Source organism: Pogona vitticeps, chromosome 4, assembly GCF_051106095.1.
Source record: "Pogona vitticeps strain Pit_001003342236 chromosome 4, PviZW2.1, whole genome shotgun sequence".
Taxonomy (NCBI): Eukaryota; Metazoa; Chordata; class Lepidosauria; order Squamata; family Agamidae; genus Pogona; species Pogona vitticeps.
In genome coordinates this window covers 211,920,814-211,936,239 of record NC_135786.1, presented here as the reverse complement: position 1 = coordinate 211,936,239, position 15,426 = coordinate 211,920,814, and positions in this window count along the sequence as shown.

Sequence of the window (15,426 nt, the reverse complement as noted above, 5' to 3'; positions counted from 1 at the left end):
ATATCATGCTCTACAAAATGAACACATTTTAAAATAAAAGATTAAGTAAAAATGGGATTTTTGTAAGGTTTTCACCTGATGAAGAGTTCTAGAGAATCTAAAAACTTGCACATTTTCTGTGTCATTTCTACTGGTCCTAATAAAAATATTTCTGAATTTCACCTTTCCAGTTCTTTCCTATCATGGGTGTTTTCCTCTACCCTTGGACCAGTGTAGCTGTTTCCCCCTCTCTCTTGGCATCCTAAATTAAATCTCCACCTATTGGAGGCATTGACCAGTAACATATAAGTTTCTATTGCTGTTTCAGACTCAAAGGTAGCAGTCCTGATATTGCAGGTTTCTAACGACATGTCAGAGGAGCACCCTTACTTTTGTGATTGGGTAATGAGTGCAGCAGGGAATAGTTCCACTTTTTTTTATTGCTCTGATATTTGTGATGTATGTAGTAGAACTGGGGTTCATAGGGTCAAAGTGCCAAGACTTGTATTAGAAGAGAGAATACTTTCTGACAACTACTCCCAGGCTCACCCCCTTTTTCTTTTTTTATTTCAGCTGCAATTTTCATAGCTTCAGAAGTGAGCATAATTTTAGCAAAACCAGATTGTTTTGCTCCATTGCTATTATATTGCAAAGTGTTTGAGCCTGACTTAGATGTAAATGGGCAGTTAAGACCCATTAGCTTTACAAAATACTTGCTGTTGGTGGCGATGAAGGCTGTCATAAGTGGTTTGTAAGTACCGATCAACACAGGAACTTGCAGTATATACCACTAGGGACTATTGTAATGTGTTTGCTCTTCAAACCTTGCTCTTCAAACACTATAACTGCGACACTCTCTGTGACTCCTGTAGACTGGGAAGAAGTTTAAGATGTATCATCAGGACACATACCACTTTACAAATTAAAGTGAAGCACTTGAGTAGCCTACAAACAAGAGTGATGCATGCAAGCAGATAAAATTATACAGGCATGATTCATTTCCATTGTGGATGAGGATGAAGCATTTATGTCAGAAAGCTTTATAAGTTCAAAGATAGGCGGCCGTTCTGCTGCAGGGGTTCTCAACTTTTCACTCTTTAGATATTTTGGTTTTCAAACCCCAGCAGCCCCAGCCAGGACTGAATCTCAGGCTCTGGGTTAAATGTAGCCCAGCTGGAGTTTCCACTCTGGCTCTTAAAACCTTGCCTTGAAGGAAGTGGGGCAGGTAAACAAGAGTGTATGCATTGCTGTGTGGAACTGAAAAGTAAATCTGTCTAGGTAGAACCGGTCGCTTGGAAAGCTTCATTCATGCGTGGCCATGTTGGCTGTGGATTCTGAGAGCCAGGGGCCCAAACCCAAACATTTCCCATCTCCCCATGTAGTCTCCATGGAATGAAAAGCAAAGTTGAATTATAGAGACTTTTTGTTTTGGTTTGTTTTAATCAGGAATAAAATTGTAATCTGGGGCAATGAAGTGCCTAATGATTTGTTTCACTTCTTGTAGCTACTACAGTTCGATATGATATACCTGGGAAACAGCTGCTGCTGATGGTGAGGTAATGCATTTCAGGGAGAAAAGTCTGGTTTCCTTTTGGTTCCTATTCATCAGGTGGATGCTGGTTATAATTAATAAAGAACTAGACTTGGCCCTAAACCAAGAAATGTCATCTGTCCAACTGTTCTCAGCACCACAGTGGTACATTTGATGTCCATATGTTTTAGTGAAAGCATACAGACCTTTTCTAGCCCTATGTGCAGGGACTGTGTGAAGAATAAATAATATAAATCTCAGCGTTTGTCAAAAATAAAATGAACATTATCATTTTTTCTTTTGAAGAACATGCTTAGCTGAGAAATTCCAAAGTATCAGAGAGAACAGTTTCTCCCAATAGCATTCGGCTGTTGTATTATTACACACATTCCTTTTGGGGCTGTGAGAACTTCTGTATTGCTCATTCAGATTTTATTACCTCTGGAAATGTAAGGTTCATTGGCATTTATACTTGCAGAGTGTGATGGCTTGGTGTTGGCATTAAACAAAAACAAAGCCAAAGAAAACAAAAAGACTATAAACAAAGAAACAAAACTTAATGGATATTGTGAAAGAACATCCATTCGTAGAATAAATGCAAAAGATCTTGAAACTCATTTACAGGAACACCTAGAACTGGATCCATATATGTTTGCATTCATCATGAGAGGTTCATATGCTGTTTGTTGCTGACGCCTAACAGATTGTTGAGAAGCAAAGCTGAGAGACCCAGGGAACTCACTACCAGAGAGAGCTAACAGGGAGAGCAAACATGAGTTTCATAGGGGAGGGTTAGTAAGAAAAAGTAGGAAGGAAAGGTCTACTGGAGGAAGGGACAAGACAAAGGGGGAGACCAAGGAGACAAAGGCAGAGAGGTGTTTTTGGATTAAAACAAGGAAGGGCCCTGCGTTAAACCCTGGGAATTCCCCATTCAGAATCACCATGTGCTTGGCTTAAGAGAAGGGTTGTGTGTTCAGCTTAATAGGGTGTGTCCTTAACAGAAAGGCTATGATAGGCGGGGTATAAATAAAATAAAATAAATAAAATAAATAAATATGTGCTCAGTTTAACACAAAGGGGTGTGTCCTGATTACTGCTGAGAGCTATAAGTAACAACTGTGAGTTGTGGGAGGCCTTTTGATTGCTGACTCCTAACAGAGCACAGCTGATGAATACAGCTGAAGCAGACCCAGGGAGCTTGTGACTAGAGTGAGCTAAGAGGGAGGCTTAACAGGAGTTTCATGGGCAAGGTCAAGTGGGAGGCCCGTAACAATTTTTGGGGTGGTTTTTTTTTTTGGAAATAATTACATATTAGTGTACTTTCCCAGCTACGTTCAAGGTAACAAAATGAAGCAAAAGGGAATTCATAGACAAACAGATCAAAGCAAAAGCTAGCAAGGATTACGGAAGGAAGGGACACTTCAGCTGTGGTGACTTGCAAAGTTTGTGTTTGTGCCTGAGTGTAGCACGGTGTACATATGCAGCAAGTGCAAACTAATGGCACTGTTAGAAGAAAAAGTGAGAGAACTGGAGCAGTGAGTAGCTACACTTACGGCTACAAGGGAAGATGAAGTATACATTGACAGAACTCTTGAGCAGCAGCAGCAGTCATTGGAGGCACTGGAGGTGGAAGACCAACTAGGGAAGGCAGAGGAGGAGAATGCTGAGAAGAGAGAGCCAACATAGTGGAGGAAGCACTATGGAAAAGAGTGACAGGAGAAAAAGAAGGAGAAGGCTATCAAAAAGAAGACTGCAAACCCACTTTCAGGTTCTTGATGAGGAATCTGGGAGCTAGCAAGCAGACAAAGTCAAAGAGCACATCTTGCAGGAGTACATGACAGGGACTGAAACAGAGCCAAGCAGAAGCACTGAACCCACACCCTACAAAAAGACCACGAGAAGAGTAATTGTAACAGGAGAGTCCCTAATGTCTGTGATGGAAATTGAAGCATGCGAAGTTCCATGGACCTCCCAGGTATGCTGTCTGCCTGGAGCACAGATTAGGGATGTGACAGAAGGATTGACATCACTCATAAAACCCATAGATACATATCCCTTTCTTTGCATCCATGTGACAATCAACACAGCCAAGAGCAACTTCAAAGAGATCACATAAGACTTGGAAGCTCTGGGAAGGACACCTAAGGACTTTGGGTCCCAGATAGTTTTCTCATTCATCCTACCAGTACTTCGAAGAAGAATAGAAAGGGAAAGAAAAATACCTTGGATGAATGACTGGCTATGAAAGTGGTGTTGACATGAGGGATTTAGTTTTTGGGATCATGGACTAAGCTTCCTAGAAGATGGATTGCTAGCAAGAGATGACTTGAAACTCACAAGGACTGGGAAGAATGTGATTGGCCACAGCATGAAGAACTTCATTAGGAGAGCTTGAAACTAAACTGGAGGTGGGAGGGAGACATAAGCACAGAGGTAAAGATAGATGAAGCCTTACACACAATAAAAGGAACGGACTAAACAGTTCTAATGAGGGTCAATAATAACAATCATATTCCTAAAAATGCACAAAGGAAAGCAGGCAGGAAATTACACAATCTCCGATGTTTATATTCAAATGTCATGAGTATGGGAACCAAACATGAACTTGAAATCTTGGTTCGGGAGGGCAAATATGACATGATAGGAACAACTGAAACTTGGTAGGACTACTTCCGTGACTGGAATAATGCAATTGAAGGATATAATTTGTTCAAAAACAACAAAAAGAATAGAAGGGGAGATGAAGTTGCAGTTTATGTCAAAAACAAACATTCCTGCACAGAAATACAGGAAGAGGAGACTGGCTATTCTACTGAATGCATCTGGATCAATGTAGCTGGGGCAGCTAAGGAAAGGCTGTATCAAATACAGTGGCCCCTCGCCTCTGGAACAACTTGCCAGTGGAGAGCTGCCTGGCTCCCTCTCTGGGTGTTTTCAAGAATAAACTTAAAACCTGACTATTTGGGCAGGCTTTTCCTCCTGCCATATCTTAATTTCCTACACTTCGCCACCTTGGACCTATAATATATGTTTTGTTTTTAAATTTGTAAACCACCCGGAGTAGACGGTCTAGATGAGCGGGGTAGAAATCCAATAAATAAATAAAATAAATAAAAGAAAAAAGAAAAGGAGCATGGTAGTTGGAGTCTACTACCAACTACCCAATCAAGGAGAGGATGCAGATGAAGCTTTTGAAAAACAGATTGCAAGGATTTAAGAGACACATTGTAGTAGTGATTGGAGATTTCAATTATCCTGATATTTTTGGGAGGCAAATTCTGATAAGTATGGCCCTTCCAAGAAATCCCTGGGTTGTGTGGCTGACAATTTTCTCCTACAAAAAGTGGAGAACGAAACTAGAGGGCTAGGTATCCTTGGTTTAATTCTAACCAGTAGACTTTAAAGATACCTATCTTGTGCACAGTTCTACTCCTCTACAGCTGCTTGCCATGAGATATGTTAACCTGTCTGGAGACCCAGAGAAACACAGCTGGTACTCTTGCCTATGCCTTGAAACCCAGTAACTCTATTGCACATTAAGTTAAATACATATATGACGGCCACACTACCCAATGGTTTCTGGGCATGTTTGCACTGTACAGTATTCTATAACCACTAGTGGAAACACTGCTTGATCCACATAGGTAACAGGAAAGGTGGCGCTAATCATCATAACTCCATAGAAAACTTCAATCAGTTTATAACTGGCCCAGAATTTCGTATCTAGAAGTGCCTGTCACAATCAAACATGCTGATCACACATGCTGATCCATCTAGTGAGATCATACTTGATTTTATAAGGTTGTTAAATATTCAACTTTCTTCAGGGAGTGACAGTTTTGTCAGTTTTGCTTTGTTTCAGGTTTGGATGTTTTAATTTTCTTATTCTTTCCATACCATTTACAAAGGACTGCATGGATGGTGCATATAAAAATGAACCAAGAGGAATTCTCAGTCATTTTCACTGGCCGAATTCAAAAAGGACAGCTAATTGAAACTGAGAGAGGAACATGTTTTGCCTGCTTTTATTCAGAAAATAGTGCCTAGCAGAAAAAGGGAGAGTTGACATTTGAGTTCTTCAATAGACAAGCTGCTGATTCTGTATCCAGAAGCAAGGTGTCCTTAAGAGGAAAAGATGGTTTAATATGAACTTGCCTCAGTAAACATTTGACAAATTAATTTGCTTTTGTCTTGTAATTGGTCACTTCAGAGATACTATGACTTCCTTGGCAAGGACTGGTATCTCAGGCATGGAGAACTGAATGATTTGCATGCATAGAGGAATAACCTTGTAAGATAAAGAAACATATGTTTGCCTTAATTTGTGATCTGACCTTCAAATTCATCACCACACACACTGTTCAATGCACAAGGATCCAGAGTAAGGCTTTTATGAGATCAGCACTCCAAACACCTCCAGCTGGATGGGTGAATGTGTTAGATTTGCTTTTTCTCAGTTAAATTTTAAATGTTTTAGGTTCCCTCTCTCACTATTATGAAGAGAACGGAAAGTTGTGAAAGTGTCTCATCGACAAAGAAATCCAAAGGAATTCTCTGCATTTGCTATATCTGACTTGCCACTTCCTCCCACAGTCTTGAAACAAAAAAGAATAAAGACATCCATCCATGAGCATCATATATATATATATATATAATCAATAATAACTGCCATTAACCGCATACTGATTTTAAAAGAAAGATTCAGAGCCTCTGAGGAAGCAATGTGGCAACCTCAGTCCCATTGTCTCGGGCTTAATGCACAGCCTGTAATAAAAGTGTTATGAAAATTAGCTAGGTTGTTCTTGGCAGCCACTCTTCTGTTGTAAATAACTCAGCTCTTTAGATTACACATACATGTGCCCAGCCCCACAACCCCCTCCAAAAAAGATCTAATGCTCAGTAAGCTGTGTTTTAATTAGAAAAGTGCTAACTAATGAGCATCTAAAATCCACCCAGTACTGTGTTTTGGTATTAACTTCGAAATTGTAGGGTTTTATGAATTCATGGCAGACCCTTAGGGGTACATTTTCAAAGTGCTACACAGACTTCTAGCCATGTAAATCCCATTAGAGTCAGTGGGAGATGTGTGGCTAAAACCCATGCAATGCTTTAGAAATGATGTGCCCCTTAATGTTATCTGAACAGGCCTGTGAATTTTCTAGCTTTCATTTTGGTTTGAAGAAAGAGAAAGAAAGAAAGAAAGAAAGAAAGAAAGAAAGAAAGAAAGAAAGAAAGAAAGAAAGAAAGAAAGAAAGAAAGAAAGAAAGAAAGAAAGAAAGAAAGAAAGAAAGAAAGAAAGAAAGAGGAGAGAGAGTAAAGATACAATTGAAATGCAAAGATCTTTCTAGGAAGGTGGGGGAGGGATTTGACTGCCACTTATTATTGCATATTAAATGGGTGCTTCCATTTATTTCTCTTTCCATTCATGTATCAAAGTGGTAATTCCAATCTCAATGGTAGTTTTTTGCCTTCCTAAAACCAAAACCAACCAACCAACCAACCAAAAAACCCCTCTAAAAATATTTTGATAATTTTGACAACCGAAGTGGTACAGAAGAATATGCAACACTTGTTTCCTGAAGTGCAGTGTTTAAGTATGGCATCTTTCAGAACAGGCACAAGGATCTCAAAAGTGCAACATGAAAGCCAGTGCAGTATGGTGACTGCCCTGGGATTTAGAAGACCTGGGTTCCTTCCTCAACCATAAAAATAACAAGATGACCTTGGACCAGTTGCTCTCTCTCTCAATCTAATTTACCTTTCAGGCATGTTGTGTGTGGAGGAGGAGAGCTATGGATGTTGCTTTGAACTCAGTGGAAGAAATGTAAGATATAAATGTAACTAATAATTAAATAAAGAAGTAATTATTCAGACAGAATATTTTTAAAAGCCCAAAGGCACATCTGTTTTCAGTAAATCAAAATCCCCCCCTCAAATCTTGTAGTTGGCTTTTCAATATGTTCTTGTATTACTGGACTATATACCATTTCTTTTCTATTCTTTTCTCTTTTTTTAGGGTTCTTGTTATCAGTTTTAATATTTCTAGTTTCATTTGTGTTTTCTATTTTATGAGATTGTAATCTGCTCAGAGTAGTGCTATGATTGACTGACTGACTGACTGACTAAATAAATAAATAAATAGGTTGTTGTATGTTTTTTGGGCTGTTTGGCTATGTTGTGGAGGTTTTTCTTCCTTAGGAACGACCATTGGATCCCAGCCGTGAAAGCCTTTGAGAATACAAATACTGTAAATAAATTGCTAGTGCCAACTAGAACAGACTCACTAGCCAGAATCCAGTTGGTATAAAGTTTTACTAGTGGAAGCTGATGATGTCACCAGTGCAATTTAATGTTTCCTATTCTCTTGTTTTAGGTTCCAATGCTCCTTGTGTCTCCCTTTCGTCTTGGAGAAGCATTTGGGAGCCTTGGAACAGTGAGGGGAAGCCTTTGATTACTAAAAAGTCACTGCTTACAGTCCTCATCTTGATAGTGGTGGTCTAGTAGTTATTTTTGGTAATTACAACCGCCTCCTAATCCATTGTGAGGTTCTCAAAGGCTTCCCTAGTGCCAAAGGGAGCTGTAGGGAGCCTTGGAACCTAAAAGAAGGGGATAGGCAGTTCTTAGTTAAGTTAAATGAAGTATTACCATCACTAGCTGATGACTCACTGTTACCTTCTGCCAGGATAAGTTTACACAATAGGATTTTTGCCCACTGGATCAATGGAAATAACTCAGCTAGTGCCATACATTAGATGAGTCTACTGAAATTTACAATTCGATTTAGCGTATGTCTTCCCTCCCATCCTGAAAAACAGAAAAAAATAGAAAATAAATAAAGATTATAGTTTGTATTACAGATGAGCATGAACCTGCAGTTTGGAGGTTTGTGATGGTTCATTTAGTGGCCAAACAGGGGTTCAGTGTTTCCAAGCTCCACCTCCTATTGACGGCATCCACTCAGAGGCCAAGTTAATGAAGTTAATGAAAATCTGGCATCTAATCCTTGTTTTGTTGTGCAGGGAGTGTCAACCCACCTCTGGTACAATCATTTGTCTGACTGCCTGGGCAAAAATTAAGTCCAGCACAACTTTAATAGTAGGGATTTTTTTGCTTTGCTCATGCTACCTTGGATTTAGGCCTAGAGATTTATTCAGTTTTCAACCTATCACGAAAACCAAGGTGCAGTGCTTCTTTGAGTGAAAAAACAATTATGGAGAACAATGATCTAAATGAAAAGGTGATAATTCAAGGTGAATTCCTGATGATTCAGACATGGAACTGGATGTTCAAGATGGGGAACTGGGAATGCAGGTTATCTTTGCAAGAGCTGGCTGAATAGCTCATTAAATTAGGTATCTGGCTGTGAAGTCAGAGTTGGGAGTTCGATACCCCACTGTGCCTCCTGAGAGGAGATCCAGTCTGTTTGGCATTGGGCAAGCTGTACAGTTCCAGGATGCTCCCAGAACAAGGGAATGGTAAACCACTTCTGAGTACTCTCTTCTAGAAAACCCTGAAAAGGGTTGTTGTAAATCAGAATTGACTTGATGGAGCAGTATTATTATTATCTTTACATGATTTCAGGATTCAAGAAACCAGCTTAAAATATAGCTCTACTGTGAAGCCACTTTATTGAAGTCTCATTTATTTGGACGTATTTTCTCCATTATTTCTACAGCAGTGGTAGATGTTCACCTGGGATAGAGGTTTTCATCACAAGTTAGGGTGGCTACCAGGTGTCCAGTTTTAGAGCAGTGATTTCAACCAGTAGTACATGTGCCACTTGGTAGGGAGAAACAGAAGCCATCTAGATGCGACACAGGAGTTTCATAACAATGTGTTCACTCTTCCTTGATGCTCATGTCTTCAGCAAGGGCGATATGCTATCATGGATTATCTGTCCACGACCTTTTGGCATGCAGTTAGTAAGCTTTGACATTTTGTGTATTTCACCTAATCCCACATTTCCCCTGCTCATTGACTTACCATAAATGCTAAACATTCTAATAAATGATTGCCTGTAATCATAGAAATATCCTTCTCGGAAGAAGGGGTTTTTTTTGTGTGTGTGTCTTGTTTTGTTTATATCGTTGGGGAACTCGGTGTTCTCTGACAGAGAGATTGGTGGGACATAAAATACCGCAGGGTGAGAGCCACTCCTTTACAGGATAGTCTTCTAAAACCAATGCATAATATAATGGGTAAAGGAATGTTTTAGTCTTTTTGGGCAGTTCTTGTAATTTTTTTATATTATTGATTGTTGACTTGCATATACTGTAACAGTGTTCTGTTGGGTGATAACTTGATTGAATTTCTGTAGCCCTTTCTGTTTGTTTTCCTGTTTGTCAAAATAAAGTAGCTGATCAAAATACATCCAGACTGTAGTTTGCCCCACTGCTAAACTTTTTAACATGAAAATACATCTTGAGAAAAAACAAGAAGCAAAATGCTGGGTCATAGCTGGGTCTGCAAGCTTTTAGCTAAACGTGTAGAAGAGGTTTCAAGCAGAGAGGGTTGTGTAACGATCTCCTTTTAGCAATGGTGACATTTGACAAAAGCTACTGATGCTCAATAGAGCACATTCCTATTGCCAGGCAGCATGAACAGTTGAAGCTGCAACAATCATAAATTGATGCTGGCATTCAAGAAAAGAGCCCCCCCTCCCCAGAACTTCTTTCTGAATGAAAACAAGAACAAAGACAAAGATCATCTTCTGAAACCACCATTTTTACAATCAAAAGCAAGTTCTCTGGAGATTTACTGACCCCAAAGTACCTACAAAATTGGGGGAACTGTGCTGGCACACAGAAAGCTTGCCAAATCCATACTAGGACAATAGTTTTCTTAGGCCAACTAAAAATGGGCAATCTTTTGAGATTGTTATGTCAGGTAAGATACTACAAAGATAAGTCTGTGGGGGGTGGCAATGGGACAGGAGGAGGTGGTTTGATTTTATGTCTTAGTTTGTATGCTGTCTTCAGAGGTAGCGGAAGAGGCAAGTAGAATGGAGATCATGAGGAGAAGCAATGGGATTCAGTTTTAGCCAGAAATAGTGTAGGGTAGGGTAGTGAATGAAGTGATGGATAAGGACTCATGAGACTTGGGTTTGATTCCCTGCTTGGCCATGGAAATCATGGGGTGTGGGGGACTGGTAAAACCAACTTCAAATATCTCACCTTGAAAACCTGTGAAGGCTGCTAGACGTTGGTTCTGACTTGATGACACAGGACACAGAAGAGCTCACAGATCTACAAGGAGCTGGAATCTTAGAATGAATTGGTTCTCCATCTTAGACAACATAAATTTCCACTGTATACATATGGGCACATAATCTCCTGGAAAACAAAATTCATCAGGCCATCTTTATACTATCAATGCTGGAGATAATTTTGAATGAGGGGTGGGCAATCTCCACAAGACCAAGGGCCTAACTTGACCACTCTTGGACCTCAGAAGAAATTGCCTCCCACACCCCTATAGGATGTGAGGAGACTTTTTGATTGATTAAAACAAATTATTTGGGGTGAAATCGGGGCTTAGGAATTGTCTGTGGACTGCACTTTCTCCATTGTGTTGATGATGCTTAATTAGGTAAAGCATGTAAAGGTTAGCCAACTCTTTACTTTTCTGTTTCTCAAAAGTAACAATTGAGTGGGTTTTAAAAATGCATGTTTTTCAATGGCAGTGCAATAATCCAGGCTGGAACCATGTGGCATTTTTCTTCCCTAACCTATCTTCATGAGAAACTTTGGGCATGAACTAGAGACTCATGAATTGGGTACCAATTTTTGTAGACATTTGCAAAACAGAGCTGTAAAATCTCAAGACCTTTCTGTGAAAAAAGTTCTGAAATTTTAATTTTTCTCCCTATCCCAGAAAAAGAGGTCCATTTTCCAGGGTCCTCTCTCCTGCAACATCCTCCCATCACATTTTTGCTTGAACTTCTTTTTCAACCCAGCACACCCACCACCCCAAATAATGACAAGTTGCTAAAGCATGTGGTACCATTGTAATTTGAAAGAAAACCTACTAGAGAATTTATCTTCCTTCTATAAAAATTTTGTGAATGATCTACCCAATTTTTGTTGATCTGTAGGATTGGTAAGATCAAGCAGCTGAAGGTGTACTGAAAGAGACTCACCCTACTTTTGCTCTAGAGCAGCCTTCCTTGATCTTTTTTCGGCCATGCCATAAACATAGTAAGAAACGTAGACCAAATGAGGATTGTATAAGTTGCATAATTAACCTTATAAGATGGTGTGTGCGGAATTGTTTCCTGTCTGTGGCCACTTTCAAAGGTGCCAGGGCCCCCCTATGGGCCCTATTGAGAATGGCTGCTCTAGAGTACACTGAAGAAACAACTACAGTATCTCAAAAACCTGCAACTACAATTTGTATAAAGTCCAATGTTCTCTACTAAGAGCATCAGTATTTTTGAGGGTCTCAAGTAGAAGTTTTTGTACTACTTCCTACCTAATTGTTTGGACTAGAAATTCCAGGAATGGAACCCTTAAATCTGGGGGCTTCTCCATGGAAAGCTGTAGTCTATATCTATAGGAAGTGAAGTCTGATACAGTTTCATCACTCTTCAAAATAAATGCTGGTGTCTAGGGATGGATTTCAGGTGCCACATTCCTTTGCATTACTAGGTTTATTTTGGAGCTACAAGGGCAGAGGGGAGCCACACAATGGCAGATCTTACAGCCAATATTTCTCTACAGTTTCCAGCAATTATTTAGAGAAGATTAAGCATATATAACAGGAGGGGGGCTTCATTTGCCAGGGGCATAGACTGTGTAATGCCTGAAACATACAGAAGCAAGAAAGGATGAAATGCAGTAAGAAATGAAGTTCTGTTCCAGTCATCCTGGTTTTTATTTAAATTCATTGTGCAGTCAGTGAAACGTAAAACTTGGTTCCAAAGTCACTGAAAGAAATAGGAACAATTGAAATCTACTAGCTGAGTTTTGTGCTTCAAATGATTTTCAAGCTTGTGCACAAACAGTGTATGTGATATATATAAATAAATGCAAGTGATACTGAAGGTTCTATTCCTATTCTAGTATTTAGGGATGCTTTTGCTTTTCAGCACATAGAAAGTTTCCTAGCCTGCAAGTCCAATGATTAAAATAACAACATGCTCCATTAGCCACTAATTGTATCCAACAAATTTAGAAGAGATGAGATTATTTCATTACAAACTTGTGTTTGGGGTGCAGAACAGTGTCCACTTTAACTACAGACTGCATGATTTCAGTTCCCTTCCTGATGGTAATTGAGACTTTTGGCTCTGATTTTGGAAAAACAGTGAATCCACTCCGTGCCTTAGTCCAAAGTCTAAAAAGAACTATCCAAGGTTCTGAACCTGTTCTAGAGACCAGATTCAGAACCTGTAAAGTTTATGCAAAACCTGGAACAGATTCAACACATAAACTGTAGTAGTCCCTGGTAGGAGATCTGCCAAGAGAACCAGTGAGTTGGTTATAAGTGGTTGGAGTGTCTGAAGGCATGTAGGGGAGCCATACTCTAATCCCTATTGAGCCATGAAACTCACTTGAGTGACTTTAAGCCAGTCGCTATTTTCAACTCAAATCTACCTCACAGAATTATTGTAAGGATAAAATGGAGAGGAGGAAAGCCATGTATGACATATTGAGCAACTTGGAGAAAAAGTGGCATATGGAATCAATCAATGAAGATTGCTAGGATATTATTAACTCCTTTTGTAATCTGATTGTGTCATCTGCAAGAGTTGTAGTACTGTCTTTGTGTAGGCATCCTTCAGTCTCGAGAGACTATGGTAACATGCTCTGTATGGAGGACTTGGAACAGTGTCTAGTGTGGCTGAGAAAGCCAATTCGAGAGTGACCATCCTTCCACACTGAAGTCAAATACAGTCTGTCCCCTGTCCAGCTCCTGGATTTTGCTGGTTTTGGGACTGCCTCTTTGCCACGGCTTGCTGGACAAGAGTTTCTTCAAATTGGGAGAGGTCATGCTGCACCACCTGCCTCCAGGCTGAACACTCAGAGGTCAAGGTTTCCTATTTGTTGAGGTCCATTCCTAAGACCTTCAGATCCCGCTTGCAGATCTCCTTGTATCACAGTTGTGGTCTCCCTCTGGGTCAATTTCCCTGCACTAATTCTCCAAATGATGATGCCGACAAAGGTCTGCATAGTCAAAGCTATGGTTTTTCCAGTAGCGATGTATGGAAGCAAGAGCTGGACCATAAAGAAGGCTGACCGCCAAAGGACTGATGCTTTTGAAATGTGGTGCTGGAGGAGACTCTTGAGAGTCTCCTGGACTGCAAGGAGAACAAACCTATCCATTCTGAAGGAAAAGAACCCTGAGTGCTCACTGGAAGGACAGATCCTGAAGCTGAGGCTCCAATACTTTGGCCATCTCATGAGAAAAGAAGACTCCCTGGAAAAGCCTCTAATGTTGGGAAAGTGTGAAGGCAAGAGGAGAAGGGGACGACAGAGGACGAGATGGCTGGACAGTTTCATTGAAGCTACCAACATGAATTTGAACAAACTCTGGGAGGCAGTGGAAGACAGAAGGGCCACGAGTGCTCTGGTCCATGGAGTCATGAAGAGTTGGACACGACTTAACAACTAAACAACACCAACAACAATGATCAATCAATCAATCAATCAATCAATCAATCAATCAATCAATCAATCAATCAATCAATCAATACAGGAGATCTTTTGGAATCTGGCCATCAGCCATTCTCATGACATGCCCGAGCCAAAGTAGACGTCGCTGTTTCAGTAATGTATACATGCTAAAAGTATTGTCTTTATGCCCTATGCATTGGTGAGACTGCAGTCAGCAAGCCCACTGACTTCTCATCATATGAGCTGGTCTAACCACACGAGGAGTGAAGTAGGAAGCTCCAAATGCTTTAGAAAGAGAGACGGTTGGATGCTTAGTTCTGATATTTACTAAGGCTGAATAACTTGTTCTGATAATTGAGGGGCAGATTCCAGGGGACTCTCATGTGATGTCAGAAAGGTACATCCATTCCAGGTTTTAATTTTAATTAACTGTATGGGAGTTATCCCAAGTGCTGAACCATGTTTCTGCAAATAGGTTCAGCACCTGGGATAGCTCCTTCAGAGTCTAAACTCAAACCTAGAATGTATTTACTTCCCTTCTCCCTTAACATTGTAGTCACCTGCTTCAAATGGTAAATGGCCCAGAGCTTTAAGGACTTTGGAACAGTATATAAGTAGTACACTTTGCTTTGTTTGTCTATGGAAGCCTCTCTCCACAGAGGTCTGATAGTGTGGGGCTTTCTCTTCACAAAACCAAAAGTGGAACCAGGAACAGCTTACATTCTTATCCCTCTGCAAACCTCCAAATGCCCTCAAATCCACAATGCTGTGAAACTTTCCAAAGCAGGTTGCTGGGAATCAAGGTGGGTTGAAGCAGGGAGGGGCAGGGATGAAAGTCCCAGCATACTAATAAACTCAGTTTTTAATTTATGACTGCTAATAAAGGAGATGCTATATTTTTTTCATGGGTGCTATTCATAGAAAGACTGGGGGAATCAAGCAAATAAATCTACAGTAATTAGATTTTGAACAATCCACCATTTAAAAATTTCCCAGGCTTTGTGCTAGAGTTTCTACAAGAAGGTTCATGAGTCATGATCATGGTGCTCCACTCCCTGCCTTGATCCAAGTGACTTAGAGGGCCCAGGTTCATGCACCAACTGGCTCTTTAGTCCTTTGTTTGGCATGTAGGACCCTAACTTGTTTTAACATTATGAGCCACTGCATTACTGCTTACTGGACTGGCTGGGACTGTTGAGAATGGCAGCCTCTGGAAGGCTACATTTTGACTGTTCCTGGTCAAGACCATCTATGCCAATATTTATCATTAGGATACCCAATGTAGAGTAGTGGATAGTGGTG